This window comes from Rattus norvegicus, chromosome X (genome assembly GCF_036323735.1).
Source record: "Rattus norvegicus strain BN/NHsdMcwi chromosome X, GRCr8, whole genome shotgun sequence".
NCBI classification, from domain to species: Eukaryota; Metazoa; Chordata; class Mammalia; order Rodentia; family Muridae; genus Rattus; species Rattus norvegicus.
The window spans coordinates 7,113,019-7,129,381 of record NC_086039.1 but is presented as its reverse complement, the minus strand read 5'-3'; the positions used below and the strand labels follow the sequence as shown (position 1 = coordinate 7,129,381).

Genomic DNA, 16,363 nt, shown 5'->3' with positions numbered 1-16,363 from the left:
CACAAATGCCAGCCCAGGTTACTGTATCCTGCAAAACTCTCAATTAACATAGATGGAGAAACCAAGATATTCCATGACAAAACCAAATTTACACAATATCTTTCTACAAGTCCAGCACTACAAAGGATAATAAAGGGTAAAGCCCAACATAAGGAGGCAAGCTATACCCTAGAAGCAAGAAACTAATCATCTTGGCAACAAAACAAAGAGAATGAAAGCACACAAACATAACCTCACTTCCAAATATGAATATAACGGGAAGCAATAATCACTATTCCTTATTATCTCTCAATATCAATGGCCTCAACTCCCCAATAAAAAGACATAGATTAACAAACTGGATACGCAACGAGGACCCTGCATTCTGCTGCCTACAGGAAACACACCTCAGAGACAAAGACAGACATTACCTCAGAATGAAAGGCTGGAAAACAATTTTCCAAGCAAATGGTCAGAAGAAGCAAGCTGGAGTAGCCATTCTAATATCAAATAAAATCAATTTTCAACTAAAAGTCATCAAAAAAGATAAGGAAGGACACTTCATATTCATCAAAGGAAAAATCCACCAAGATGAACTCTCAATCCTAAATATCTATGCCCCAAATACAAGGGCACCTACATATGTAAAAGAAACCTTACTAAAGCTCAAAACACACATTGTACCTCACACAATAATAGTGGGAGATTTCAACACCCCACTCTCATCAATGGACAGATCATGGAAACAGAAATTAAACAGAGATGTAGACAGACTAAGAGAAGTCATGAGCCAAATGGACTTAACGGATATTTATAGAACATTCTATCCTAAAGCAAAAGGATATACCTTCTTCTCAGCTCCTCATGGTACTTTCTCCAAAATTGACCATATAATTGGTCAAAAAACGGGCCTCAACAGGTACAGAAAGATAGAAATAATCCCATGCGTGCTATCGGACCACCACGGCCTAAAACTGGTCTTCAATAACAATAAGGGAAGAATGCCCACATATACGTGGAAATTGAACAATGCTCTACTCAATGATAACCTGGTCAAGGAAGAAATAAAGAAAGAAATTAAAAACTTTTTAGAATTTAATGAAAATGAAGGTACAACATACCCAAACTTATGGGACACAATGAAAGCTGTGCTAAGAGGAAAACTCATAGCGCTGAGTACCTGCAGAAAGAAACAGGAAAGAGCATATGTCAGCAGCTTGACAGCACACCTAAAAGCTCTAGAACAAAAAGAAGCAAATACACCCAGGAGGAGTAGAAGGCAGGAAATAATCAAACTCAGAGCTGAAATCAACCAAGTAGAAACAAAAAGGACCATAGAAAGAATCAACAGAACCAAAAGTTGGTTCTTTGAGAAAATCAACAAGATAGATAAACCCTTAGCCAGACTAACGAGAGGACACAGAGAGTGCGTCCAAATTAACAAAATCAGAAATGAAAAGGGAGACATAACTACAGATTCAGAGGAAATTCAAAAAATCATCAGATCTTACTATAAAAACCTATATTCAACAAAACTTGAAAATCTTCAGGAAATGGACAATTTCCTAGACAGATACCAGGTATCGAAGTTAAATCAGGAACAGATAAACCAGTTAAACAACCCCATAACTCCTAAGGAAATAGAAGCAGTCATTAAAGGTCTCCCAACCAAAAAGAGCCCAGGTCCAGACGGGTTTAGTGCAGAATTCTATCAAACCTTCATAGAAGACCTTATACCAATATTATCCAAACTATTCCACAAAATTGAAACAGATGGAGCCCTACCGAATTCCTTCTATGAAGCCACAATTACTCTTATACCTAAACCACACAAAGACCCAACAAAGAAAGAGAACTTCAGACCAATTTCCCTTATGAATATCGACGCAAAAATACTCAATAAAATTCTGGCAAACCGAATTCAAGAGCACATCAAAACAATCATCCACCATGATCAAGTAGGCTTCATCCCAGGCATGCAGGGATGGTTTAATATAAGGAAAACCATCAACGTGATCCATCATATAAACAAACTGAAAGAACAGAACCACATGATCATTTCATTAGATGCTGAGAAAGCATTTGACAAAATTCAACACCCCTTCATGATAAAAGTCCTGGAAAGAATAGGTATTCAAGGCCCATACCTAAACATAGTAAAAGCCATATACAGCAAACCAGTTGCTAACATTAAACTAAATGGAGAGAAACTTGAAGCAATCCCACTAAAATCAGGGACTAGACAAGGCTGCCCACTCTCTCCCTACTTATTCAATATAGTTCTTGAAGTTCTAGCCAGAGCAATCAGACAACAAAAGGAGATCAAGGGGATACAGATCGGAAAAGAAGAGGTCAAAATATCACTATTTGCAGACGACATGATAGTATATTTAAGTGATCCCAAAAGTTCCACCAGAGAACTACTAAAGCTGATAAACAACTTCAGCAAAGTGGCTGGGTATAAAATTAACTCAAATAAATCAGTTGCCTTCCTCTATACAAAAGAGAAACAAGCCGAGAAAGAAATTAGGGAAACGACACCCTTCATAATAGACCCAAATAATATAAAGTACCTCGGTGTGACTTTAACCAAGCAAGTAAAAGATCTGTACAATAAGAACTTCAAGACACTGAAGAAGGAAATTGAAGAAGACCTCAGAAGATGGAAAGATCTCCCATGCTCATGGATTGGCAGGATTAATATAGTAAAAATGGCCATTTTACCAAAAGCGATCTACAGATTCAATGCAATCCCCATCAAAATACCAATCCAATTCTTCAAAGAGTTAGACAGAACAATTTGCAAATTCATCTGGAATAACAAAAAACCCAGGATAGCTAAAGCTATCCTCAACAATAAAAGGACTTCAGGGGGAATCACTATCCCTGTACTCAAGCAGTATTACAGAGCAATAGTGATAAAAACTGCATGGTATTGGTACAGAGACAGACAGATAGACCAATGGAATAGAATTGAAGACCCAGAAATGAACCCACACACCTATGGTCACTTGATTTTTGACAAAGGAGCCAAAACCATCCAATGGAAAAAAGATAGCATTTTCAGCAAATGGTGCTGGTTCAACTGGAGGGCAACATGTAGAAGAATGCAGATCGATCCATGCTTATCACCCTGTACAAAGCTTAAGTCCAAGTTGATCAAGGACCTCCACATCAAACCAGACACACTCAAACTAATAGAAGAAAAACTAGGGAAGCATCTGGAACACATGGGCACTGGAAAAAATTTCCTGAACAAAACACCAATGGCTTATGCTCTAAGATCAAGAATCGACAAATGGGATCTCATAAAACTGCAAAGCTTCTGTAAGGCAAAGGACACTGTGGTTAGGACAAAACGGCAACCAACAGATTGGGAAAAGATCTTTACCAATCCTACAACAGATAGAGGCCTTATATCCAAAATATACAAAGAACTCAAGAAGTTAGACCGCAGGGAAACAAATAACCCTATTAAAAAATGGGGTTCAGAGCTAAACAAAAATTCACAGCTGAGGAATGCCGAACGGCTGAGAAACACCTAAAGAAATGTTCAACATCTTTAGTCATAAGGGAAATGCAAATCAAAACAACCCTGAGATTTCACCTCACACCAGTGAGAATGGCTAAGGTCAAAAACTCAGGTGACAGCAGATGCTGGCGAGGATGTGGAGAAAGAGGAACACTCCTCCATTGTTGGTGGGATTGCAGACTGGTAAAACCATTCTGGAAATCAGTCTGGAGGTTCCTCAGATAATTGGACATTGAACTGCCTGAGGATCCAGCTATACCTCTCTTGGGCATATACCCAAAAGATGCCTCAACATATAAAAGAGACACGTGCTCCACTATGTTCATCGCAGCCTTATTTATAATAGCCAGAAGCTGGAAAGAACCCAGATGCCCTTCAACAGAGGAATGGATACAGAAAATGTGGTACATCTACACAATGGAATATTACTCAGCTATCAAAAACGAGTTTATGAAATTCGTAGGCAAATGGTTGGAACTGGAAAATATCATCCTGAGTGAGCTAACCCACTCACAGAAAGACATACATGGTATGTACTCATTGATAAGTGGCTATTAGCCCAAATGCTTGAATTACCCTAGATCCCTAGAACAAAGGAAACTCAAGACGGATGATCAAAATGTGAATGCTTCACTCCTTCTTTAAATGAGGAAAAAGAATACCCTTGGCAGGGAAGGGAGAGGCAAAGATTAAAACAGAGACTGAAGGAACACCCATTCAGAGCCTGCCCCACAGGTGGCCCATACATATACAGCCACCCAATTAGACAAGATGGATGAAGCAAAGAAGTGCAGACCGACAGGAGCCGGATGTAGATCGCTCCTGAGAGACACAGCCAGAATACAGCAAATACAGAGGCGAATGCCAGCAGCAAACCACTGAACTGAGAATAGGTCCCCCGTTGAAGGAATCAGAGAAAGAACTGGAAGAGCTTGAAGGTGCTCGAGACCCCAAAAGTACAACAATGTCAAGCAACCAGAGCTTCCAGGGACTAAGCCACTACCTAAAGACTATACATGGACTGACCCTGGACTCTGTCCCCATAGGTAGCAATGAATATCCTAGTAAGAGCACCAGTGGAAGGGGAAGCCCTGGGTCCTGCTAAGACTGAACCCCCAGTGAACTAGACTATGCGGGGAGGGTGGCAATGGGGGGAGGTTTGGGAGGGGAACACCCACAAGGAAGGGGAGGGGGGAGGGTGATGTCTGTCCGGAAACCGGGAAAGGGAATAACACTTGAAATGTATATAAGAAATACTCAAGATAATAAAAAAATAAAATAAAATAAAATAAAATAAAAAAAAAAAATACAAAGCTTAGACCCAGTCCTTCTAATAACTGCTATTAAAAACTGTTTTTTGATGATCAAGCATTATGAGTTAAGGACCAGATAGCAAACTCATGGTTATATTAGATTCTGATTTAAGTTTTCAATTAGCAATAATCACACCTCGGATAAACCTCATTGGCTACGATACTGCCACTGCGCAAAGCTTAGATTCTGATTTAAATATAAAAAAATGTTTTTGATATATTTCAACCAGAAATAGCCAAGAGTAATAAAGGTTTAACAGTTCAGATTACCATAAACAGATAGAGAAATAGTCTTCAAAAATATCAGAAATCCACAGAATGTGACATTTAATGTTATTTCATTATTAAGAATCATTTGACGGGCTGAGAAACATGTAATGAAATTTTCAACATCTTTAGTCATAAGGGAAATGCAAATCAAAACAACCCTGAGATTTCTCCTCACACCAGTCAGAATGGCTAAGATCAAAAACTCAGGTGACAACAAATGCTGGCGAGGATGTGGAGAAAGAGGAACACTCCTCCATTGTTGGTGGGATTGCAGACTGGTACAACCATTCTGGAAATCAGTCTGGAGGTTCCTCAGAAAATTGGACATTGAACTACCCGAGGACCCAGCTATACCTCTCTTGGGCATATACCCACAAGATGCCCCAACATATAAAAAGAGACACGTGCTCCACTATGCTCATAGCATCCTTCTTTATAATAGCCAGAAGCTGGAAAGAACCCAGATGTCCTTCAACAGAGGAATGGATACAGAAAATGTGGTACATCTACACAATGGAATATTACTCCGCTATCAAAAACAATGCCTTTATGAAATTCATAGACAAATGGATGGAACTGGAAAATATCATCCTGAGTGAGGTAACCCAATCACAGGAAAACACACATGGTATGCACTCAGTGATAAGTGGATATTAGCCCAAATGCTTGAATTACCCTAGATGCATAGAACACATGAAACTCAAGACAGATGATCAAAATGGAATGCTTCACTCCTTCTTTAAAAGGGGGAACAAAAATACCCTTGGCAGGGAATAGAGAGGCAAAGATTAAAACAGACACAGAAGGAACACCCATTGAGAGCCTGCCCCACATGTGGCCCATACATATACAGCCACCCAATTAGACAAGATGGATGAAGCAAAGAAGTGCAGGCCGACAGGAGCCGGATATAGATGTCTCTTGAGAGACACAGCCAGAATACAGCAAATACATAGGCGAATGCCAGCAGCAAACCACTGAACTGAGAATAGGACCCCTGTTGAAGGAATCAAAGAAAGAACTGGAAGAGCTTGAAGGGGCTCGAGACCCCTTATGAACAACAATGCCAAGCAACTAGAGCTTCCAGGAACTAAGCCACTACCTAAAGACTATACATGGACTGACCCTGAGCTCCAACCTCATAGGTAGCAATGAATATCCTAGTAAGATCACCAGTGGAAGGGGAAGCCCTTGGTCCTGCTAAGACTGAACCCCCAGTGAACGTGATTGTTGGGGGGAGGGCGGCAATGGGGGGAGGGTGGGGAGAGGAACACCCATAAAGAAGGAGAGGGGGAGGGATTAGGGGGATGTTTGCCCGGAAACCGGGAAAGGGAATAACAATCGAAATGTAAATAAGAAATACTCAAGTTAATAAAAAAAAAAAAAGAATCATTTGACAATGAAACAAGTGTGCTCCAGACAGTTTCCCCATTCTCCTTCAAAGAAAAATTGAGCATCGTTACCTTCAGGTGATGCTGCTTATTGTGGCAAGGTAGCCAGAGAGCATAAACTGCCTATTACTTCTGCAGATGAAATACTTTCTGGGAAAAGGACACATTATTCAGAATAGTTAACTGTTTGCTCTGCCAATACAGGGTAAGCAGTCCTTAGTAATTCTGGCTTGTAAAGGTCTGTCAGATGATCCTGGGCCAGAAGGCTGAAGTTATAGGCTCCAACATTATAAGAAATTAGGGTGCTGTCCAGGTAGTCAGCTGTCTTTACAATTGTTTAATTTTGAGAAGCTATATTTGTTGCTTCCTATATACCCATGTAATGTTTAACTTGTTCTCAGATTTCTGATGGAGTTGAAGACTAATTTTAGTCTCATAATCAAACTCAAGTTATTTAACTAACTTAAAGAAAGAGGTTGCAGAACAGAAGACATGGTTTTCAGATAGCATTACAGGCTAACATCTAAACATAATCTAGGGATAGAATCATAACTCTTTGAGTTAGGAATGATGATTGAGCACTTTATCTAATTGACAAATATGATGGACTGGATGTCATTTGTATATCACACTATGTAATTTACATGGTTTTTATGGTTTTGTTCAACTTATGTCTTGGCGAGGAGGGTTTCTTTAAATTTTTTTATTGGACAATAAAGGTGAGGTGTAGGGGTGGTTCTGATGCTAAGGTCCTGTTCCCCAATTGGTTCTTGATCTGTCCTTAAAGAAAGCCATGGATCAATTGCTGGGCAGAAGGGATAGGCAGGACTTCTGCAACCCTAGAGACAAGCACAGAGATGCAAGGAAAGAGAGAAAAGTTTTGCCATGCTTCTGATGGAGAAGGGTTGAAGTGAGATCTCATGATGGAGTGGTCACACAGGCTGCTCCTACAGGTGTGTGGTCAGGGTTGTTTATCAAGGACTAGATGGAACTAGCCACTAAAGTTTAGGGCAGGTGTGAGGTGCAGAGGCAAGAATGATGATAAGGGCATGATTTTCCAGGTGGGAGATATTGGCACCCAGCAATTGTGCCAAGAAAGCAAGTCAAAATTGTGTGTGTGTGTGTGTGTGTGTGTGTGTTATCCATGGATTCAAGAGAAGCTGGGCAGAGGGTGGTAGGGCAGCCTATTCCCAGAGCTAAGGTGGGGTAGCAAAAAGCTACACACAACACATTCCCTGTCAGCATAGGAGAAACTCATTCACAGAGCAATTAAATGATTAAATATCTGCAATTAAAACAACACTGCTTTGGATATAATCAAGGACAGGACAGCTTAAGTAGATAAAACAAAAACTTCAGGAGAGATAGAAAACAAGTATTTTGACAAACTGTTATAAATGATCAAAGACCAAAACTAAAATACAATCAAATAGCCTTGCGCAGGAGCAGATATAACAATAATTTCACCAAAGTCTTTGCATCTAGATTGGCATCTTCAGCAGGTAAGGGAATATTTGGCTTCTATGAGTTGGAATTTTATCTCAGATGAAACAAAGTACAACGTGAGTCAAATGTATGGGGCCAGAAGATTCTAGTGGAAAATTAATTCCATGTGTGGCTAATATAGCCTTGACTTTATGGGGACAAGATTTGTTGCATTAATGGAAAAAAACAACATAATATTCATCCTATCTCAGAAACAAATAATAAAGAATGCTCTGATAAAAATATTAACAGATATTATCTAGAGCTAGATAATATCATCATGTGTAAGATAGTCCAGATCCAGAAACACACACATGCTATGTGCATACTTATAAGTGGACATCAGCCATAAAGTACAGGATATCCTTGATAAAATCTAGAGAGCCAAAGAAAGTGGATAATAAGGAGGGTGGAGGAAAGGATGCATGAATTTCTTTCAGAATGGGGAAACAAAATTGGATAGATGTAGAGAGGGAAATGGGTGGGGAGCCCATAAGAAGCATTGTGGGGATGGTGATCACATGTGAGGGAGGGAAGCAGGAGAGGCCTAGGAGAGAGAAAAGAGATCAATGGGGGCTGCCTCTAGAACTAACAGGAGACTGGAGATGGGGGAGGTTATGGGGAATCTATGGAGGTGATCCTAGTTAAGATTCCTACCAAAATAGTACCTAGAAACTGAAGTGAAGGACTTCCAGAGGAAGGAAAGGGACATCAACCCACTCACAAAATCTTCAATTCAGAGTTTGTCTTGCCTTCAAAATGCATAGGAAGAAAGTTGAGCAGAGACTAAGGGGACAGCCAACCAATAACTGCCTCAGCTTGACACCTGTCCCATGTCAGAGAGTTAAACCCTGACACTATTAAAGATACACTGCTATGTTTGCAGACAAGAGCCTAACATAATTGTCTTCTGTGAGGCTTCATCTAGCAGAAAGAAGGAAACAGATGTAAAGGCCCATGGCCAAACATCAGGTGGAACTCAGGAAGTCCTGTGGAAGAGTAGGGGATAGAAGCGAGTGAGCCAAAGGGATCAAGGACACTACATGAAGACCCAAAGAGTCAATTAACCTAGGCCTATGAGGGCTCACAGAGACTGAACCACCAGCTAAAGAGCATGCAGAGGCTGGACTTCGAACCTCTACACATTTGGATGATACCCCAGGGGAAGGTTTAATTGGCAGGCATTAGTAAAGGTAGACTGGGAGGAGAGGGAGGAGGGTCACTGCAATTGGTATGTAGAGAGAATAAATAATTAAATTATTTGGAGAAAAAGTGTAATAACAGATCATTCAGGTTGTACATAAGCAAGACAGAAGCGCTGTTGGTCTTTGAAAGGTATCAACCACCCTACCTTTAACATGGTTAACTGACAAGCCTGTGAGGGTGAAACAACAGCTGTTGAAATCAGAAAAATTATAGATACTAAGACAGCTGGTACTGGAGCAGCTAAATGTTCAACATATTGAAGAATCAAAAAGTCCTTATAATTCTCTTATATTTGTCATTAAAAAGCAATCTGGAAAATAAAGAATGTTAACAGATTTAAAAGTCATAAATAAGGTAATTTAGCCAATGGGCTCTTTACAGAATGGAAGTCATTTGCCTTCTTTATTAACTAAAGGACAGCCTACTATAATGATTGATTTAAAAGACTGCTTGCTTACTATATCTTTACAAAAACAGGAAAAAGAAAAATTTCCATTCACAGTGTCTACTTATAATAATGCTCAACCTCTTAAAAGTTATCACTAAAAAGTTCTTTCATAAGGAATGTTAAATAGTCCAACATGGTCAATATTTTGTATAACAGCAATTAGAAATAATTCATAAACAAATTCTTCAATCTAAAATTTATCATTATGTGGATGATATATTGCTATCTGTTTCAGACACAGATACCTTAGGGAAAAATGTTGGATGAAGTAAAGAAAATTTTGCCTTACTGAGGGTTAAAAATTTCTCCTGAAAAAAATACAAAGAGAATATTCTATCAATTATCTAAGATATAAGAAAGGTTTACAGAAAATTCTATCACTGAAAGTACAAATCAAGAGAGATCATTACAAATACTTAATGATTTCAAAAATTGCTGGGAAATATTAACTGGCTATGGCTCACAATTTAATTAAATACAGAGGTAAGTAATTTATTTCAAACCTTAAAAGGAAATAAGGATGTAAATATTCCAAGAAAATTATCAGCTGAGGCTGATAGAATCAGCTCTGGTAGAAAAAAGATTACAGGATGCACATATGGATCACTTGGATACAAAGCTTGATTTTATTTTAGTTATGTTGCTTTCTACTATTCTCCCACAGTAATTCACATGCAGAGAGAAGATAATATCTTATAACGGATATTTTAAACACATAAACAGAGTAAAACATTAAAGACCCATATAGAAAAGTTTTCTGAATTGATTCTGAAAGGAAAAATGAGACTTCATCAATTAACTGAATCGACCCAGCAGAAATTGTGGTACCTTTTACTAATGCTGAGATTGCCTCATTATGGGAAGAAAATTAATAACCGCAAAGAGCTTGCAGTATTTTTTTGGGAAAGATTAACAATAAATATCCCAAAACAAGCAACTTCAGTTTCTGAAAAGAACTAATTCAATTCCCCCTCATACAGTAAAAAAGGATACTGTAATGATTTGCATATGCTTGGCCAGGAAGTGGCATTATTAGAAGGTGTGGCCTTGTTGGAGGAAGTGTGTCACTATGGAGGTGGGCTTGGAGACCCTCCTCCTAGCTGCCTGAGGGTGCTCAGTCTGTTCCTGGCTTCCTTCGGGTGAAGATGTAGAACTCAGCACCTCCTGCACCATGCCTACCTGGATGCTGTCATGCTCCCGCCTTGATGAGAATGGACTGAACCTCTGAACCTGTAAGTCAGCCCCAGTTAAATGTTGTCCTTTATAAAACTTACATTGATCATGGTGTCTGTTCACAGCAATAAGACCTTAAGTACAGATACCAAGTTCTAGAAGCCTTACATTCTATATCATGCACATAAATCAGGAAGGCATGTTGTAAGTCGGGAAAAATGAGTAAAGTGGCTCAAAGCCCTTATGATTAAATTAAAAAATCAGAGCTGTATGCCATTCTTATGGTACTATTAGATTTTCCTTAATCTCTTAATATATTACTGACTAATTTGTAGAAAGTGTTGCTTTACATATTGAAACTGCTGAATTTATTCCAGATGACTTCATAAGAAACACCATGTTAACAGCCAAAGTTTGAAAAAAAAATTTTTCTATCAGTTGTTCCTTATATAACTCCATTACCAGCAGAAAGTAACCCAAAAGGAACTCAAAATTTAGCCAATAAATATTTTCCATGTTGTAGAGTTTGGAAAATTTAAATATGTGCATCATACCATAGATACATATTTAGGATTTCAGTGGGCAACAGCTTTAAATTGTGAAAATGCTGGTTCTATAATTACACATTTATTAGAAGTTGTGGCCATTATGGTAATACTTGTACAAATTAAGACTGACAATGTTCCAGCATTTGTCTCTAGTAAAAGATAACAACTTTTGAACATTATAACAAAAATCATATTACAAGTATTCTACATAATCCTACAGGACAAACATTTATAGAAAGATCTAATTGCATTTTAAAAGATATACTAAAAATTGGTAATAAAGACACCACAATGACTACATAGTGCTTTATTAACTTTAAATTTTAAATGGTAATAAGGAAAGAATATTAGTGCAAAGAGACACTGAATAATAGAAAAAACTGCTGAATTAAATCCTTCTGTATATTTTAAAGATGTGTTAAATTCAGAATGGAAATTGGGCTGTGTTGCATTAGGGAAGAGGTTTTGTTTTTGTTTTCACAGAAGAAAAGCTGTGGATACCATCAAGATTAATAAAGATTAGATTCAAGCAGGAGACACTTCCTGAATAAAGAGAGCTTATTCATCAGACAGCTTGGTCATTCAGTCCAAACTAACTTGCAAAGACTAACAAATGCCTTTCATTGGCTCAAGCATGAAAAAATAGAAATAAAAGATAATAGTATTTTTGAATGATAATTTACCAAAGGCAAATTGCCTTACTGTCATGAAATAACAAATGAGTTTTCTTAAACTACGTGAGTTAATTTCATGTTAGAATGTTAGATTGTAGATTGTCACATGGCCCACACAATCTTGGATATTAGCCTTTGAATTATCTTCTTAAAAAGGATATTTTTGTTGTTTGATATTAAAAACACAGTTAAGAGATTTAAACCCTTTTAAGTAAATTCAAGGTGTTACTATAATTCAATCTTGTTTTCTAAATTTCTAAGAGTTAGAATGATTTGGAGCTAAGATAAAATACTTGTGCAGGGTGGTGGTATCCCATGCCATTAATACTAGTGAATTTCTATAAATTAGTGGTTTTTTATAATTATAGAGTTACAGGGAACAAGGTGGTTGGTGTCATACACCTTTAATCCCACCACCAAGGCAAAAACTCAAATACAGCTACTTATTGGTATGTTTGCATTCTAGAGAAATCACATACTGCATTTATAGATTTTTATAAAATCATGTACAGGGTTACTAGAAAGGCAGGTAATTTCCAATAGGGACAGGAACAAAGAGCAGCTTTGTGACTGCTGGTAAGCTCATCTCTGTGCATGCAACTCTAACTGATATTGAACCAGATGATACCCTAATTATAGAGATTGTATTTGTTGGTGAATTGGCAACTACAAAGTCGTCATAAAGCAAAAAGGAGTTCACTGACATTTGCTTGTTGGTTTCTATTGCAAATGTTTTCTATATATGGAAAATAAACATTCTCTTTTTGAGAAAGAAATCTGGACATTTTTTAAGAACTTTATACTCAGTCATTGTCAACCACCCTACTATGGTCATAAGGAGTCTCCTTAAAAATGATGAACTAGATCTATTCTAAGCCAGAGTCCTTCCCAGACTTAGCCATGGAAGGAAAGGTATTACAATGGAACTAGTATCTATCTGAATTCCTTCATAATTAGGGTGTGGTAGCAAAGGAGTCTGTGCCACCCTACACAGAGGAAATAGCTCAATTGCCTAAACTGCTCACCCCTACCCCAAAAGAGGCACCTATTGAATCGGGGAGACCTACAGAATTGTCAGGACACTTAGCTAACTAATGATTTACTGATGGTTCATCAACTGCGAATGGAAACAACTGTTGCCCTTCTAATTAAGGTCAAAGTCTACCATTGTCCAGAAAACCTTTTGGACTCTCCGTTCACTAGCAGGACTCCACCTTCTCTGATCTTGACTAGGGAGTTCAAAAACCCATACACACCTCTACCTGCAGAATGTCATGTAACCTTAGTTAGATTATAGGTTCCTTTCTTTTTTTCTTTTATTGGATTTTTAAATTTACACTTAAAATGTTATCACTTTTTCCAGTTTCACCTTGGAATATGGGTTCCTTTCAACTTCCTTTCTCCTGATAGGAACTGTTCAGCTAACACCTGAGATTCATGAAATGTCTCTGTGTGCTAATGAAGCATTTCAGTATTGTAAGCTTTCAGCCAATGACTTTGCCCATCCTGAATATTCTGATCCTTGTCCCAAAACTATATAAGCCTTGAATGACCCCAAGTAAGTTTGATCTGCATCCACACAGCTGGTCCAAGTGTTGCCATTTCCATATGTATTCACACAGCTTCTGAACCCTGTCTGTCATCTCTGATCCCTTTACCCTCATGGACCCATATCAGTTGATGGTCCCCAGAGGCAGAGAGGGTCACAGGCAGCATATAGATCCTGGAATACAATGGCCAATACTGAAAAAGGAACCACAAAATCATCCCAGCACTATTGGCTATAAGATAAACAACTAGGAAAGCAAAAGGAAAATCTATCTTCTCAAATTTCTGGTGCATGTGCAATGGTATATGGTCATCAAAATAGAAAAGCATTAACTGGCAGGTGAGAGACCAGACCAACTTCATCCTGGGTTCAGACTCCATCTTAAAGAACCTGACCTAAGCTTGAACTGAGTTAAACATCGGGCCTGTACCAAGCACTGGTCTCCAGTTCAGTCCCTAATAACCACCAATCAAGAAGAAAGCAGAAGTTACAGTTGTGCCTAAAAATATTTACTTATGAAAGATTATGGTTTGGCTCCCAACACCAGCCAATCATTTTAAAGGGCAACAAATCCCATAATAACACCCCAATCAGATGTGTGTTAAGCTGAAAACCCCCTTGCATCTATAAATGCTTGCTTGAAACTGGGCTTAGAGCTTCACCCTCCTGTCCTGCTGCATCAGTGACAATGATCTGGACCAAGCTTGAGCTTGAATAAAGACCCTACTGGGATTACAGCAGAATCAGCTCCTTGGTGGTCTTTTGGGACTTTCAAAACAGACGCAACAGCGGGTAAACAACTAAAGTATCTCAGGAAGCATGAATGGAAATAGCAAAACCTAGCAAAACTTAGCCAAGACATCAAATTTTATGTAGCTCATATAGGAAAGACAGACAAAATGTCTGAAAATAATGACATAGTGGTCAAATTAGCATCATGCTTAATTAAGATTAAAATATTAAAGTTTGCCAGGGAACAAGTTAGAATAAACCAACAAGAATGAGAGATTACACATGTGAAAAACTTGAAAGTTTACCTCTAACACTAAAAATAAGGGGAAATGGAGAGCCAAATTAAACCAGGACAACCTACGAGAATAACTATAGTAAGGAATCCATAACCAGACAGTGGTTCACACTTTTATTTCCAGTACTTGAGAGGCACACACCTTTAATCCCAACACTTGGGATTCAGATGCAGGCACACAAATATTACAGTAATTTAAACTTAAAACCCACTTGCAAAAGACAGGCTGAAATTCAAAGTGAATGTCCTTTGTAATCCAAAAAATAAATACGATTAAACTTTGAATTTATATATAAAGAGAAAGGGAAATATAGGTATATATATCCATGTATACTAAGCTATATTTAGCTTCAAATTTTCAATAGAATTTTTTAACATTTCAATTGAAAGATAACTTTTTTTTTTTTTTTTTTTTGCCAAGACACATTTTACCCTAGGAGAAATATAAACGGCCCAAAAAGAAACTCCCCAGAGTTAGGGTTACAACAGGGTTTTGGTTTTATCTTTCTAGGAGAATAAAGGCATACAACTAAAGAAGCCAGAGACCACTGGAGAAGTGAAACATCTGAAGGAAAAGGACAGATCATCAAGAGAAAGTATCCCAAGAAAAATAGTAAATTGGCCAAGTGGTATTGCCCACTCCCACCCCACCCCCCCGCTAACTGGCTTAAAATCACATCTCAGGGCCCCAAATTAATGCAGGCACAAGCCACCATCTTGCCCAAGCAACAACTCCCTCCCACTGGACAACCTCCGAATGCAGGTCATGGACAGGACAGGACAGAAGGCATTCCCTTCTTCCCTTCTGGCCTGCCCATGGCAGATTCTCAAATGTTTATTTCTGCTTCCCTCTCTGAATTTTAGTGGCAAATGGTCTTTATGTGGTCCTGATTCAACTAAATATTAAAGCTGGCTTTGGGGTTGGAGCATGGCTCTCTCCTTCTCTAAACACATGCATGCTTGTTAAAGGAAAATCCAAAATCTCTGTCTCATATCAGAAGAGCCACCTGGCATGAAACAGAGAAAATTAAAAAAAAAAAAAGACTACTATTTTATTGCCACTAATCTCATAATCTTTTGGTTTTCATTTGACTTTATTTCTTAAGGTATAAATATGACATCAAAATCTATAAGATTATTACTGTGGCCTGCCCCATATCCAGCAGAGCTGTAGCCATTTTGTTCTGTGCCTGCTAGTCACTGACACAGAAAAATAGCTTGACTCAGAACAGGGTCATGCTGACAACAAATCCTGTTATGTTCTGTATGGTCTAAGATTTGTTTATCTTAAGAAATTCCACAGCCATAAGTTCCACTGAGGACCAATCAGAATAAAGGTTAGCTAGATTGAGTCAGAGCCGACCACCAGACCAATTCCTGTACCTGCACATGAGCTCATTGTGGTTTTTACAGTTTTAGCCTATATAAACTGGATCTGAGAAATGTTCAAGGTCATAGCTTTCAGCTCCTGAGTCTGAGCTATAGCCCTGATTGAACAGTCTTGGGGTGAGCAGTCAATAAACCAGCCCTGTTTAACTGAGACCAGAGTTTGAGTGTTTTGTGTGGTGATTCCTGAACCTCAACAATTATTATGTATATATAAACTTTCTGTCATGATACTAGTAGATATACTATTCTAGAAATTCTAGAAATAAGCTTCATTTAGCTTCCTGTACATATTTTCAGGCTTGAGTCTGAAGCAGATAACTAGGAATGAAATTTGTGTACCTGAGATGTACAAAATAGATTATGATTCTCAAACCTTTCA

The 16,363-nt window shown here is 38.3% G+C and overlaps 1 long non-coding RNA gene and 1 other non-coding gene across 3 annotated transcripts in view; both read right to left on the bottom strand.

The window, feature by feature from the left end:
- The window catches only part of LOC120099295 (uncharacterized), a 130,473-nt gene that overhangs the window by 71,610 nt on the left and 42,500 nt on the right, over positions 1–16,363 (bottom strand). The window contains exon 4 of one of the 2 annotated variants that reach the window (XR_005498370.2): positions 15,264–16,363. This exon is cut by the window's right edge and continues 4,088 nt beyond it. The exons of the other annotated variant lie outside the window; for it this stretch is intronic. This is a non-coding gene — a long non-coding RNA (uncharacterized LOC120099295). Of the gene's footprint in view, positions 1–15,263 lie in introns of those variants that run through there. 2 annotated transcript variants of the gene reach the window in all.
- LOC120099547 (U4 spliceosomal RNA) lies at positions 4,861–5,005 on the bottom strand. The gene has a single exon (XR_005498694.1). It is a non-coding gene; the product is annotated as a U4 spliceosomal RNA (small nuclear RNA).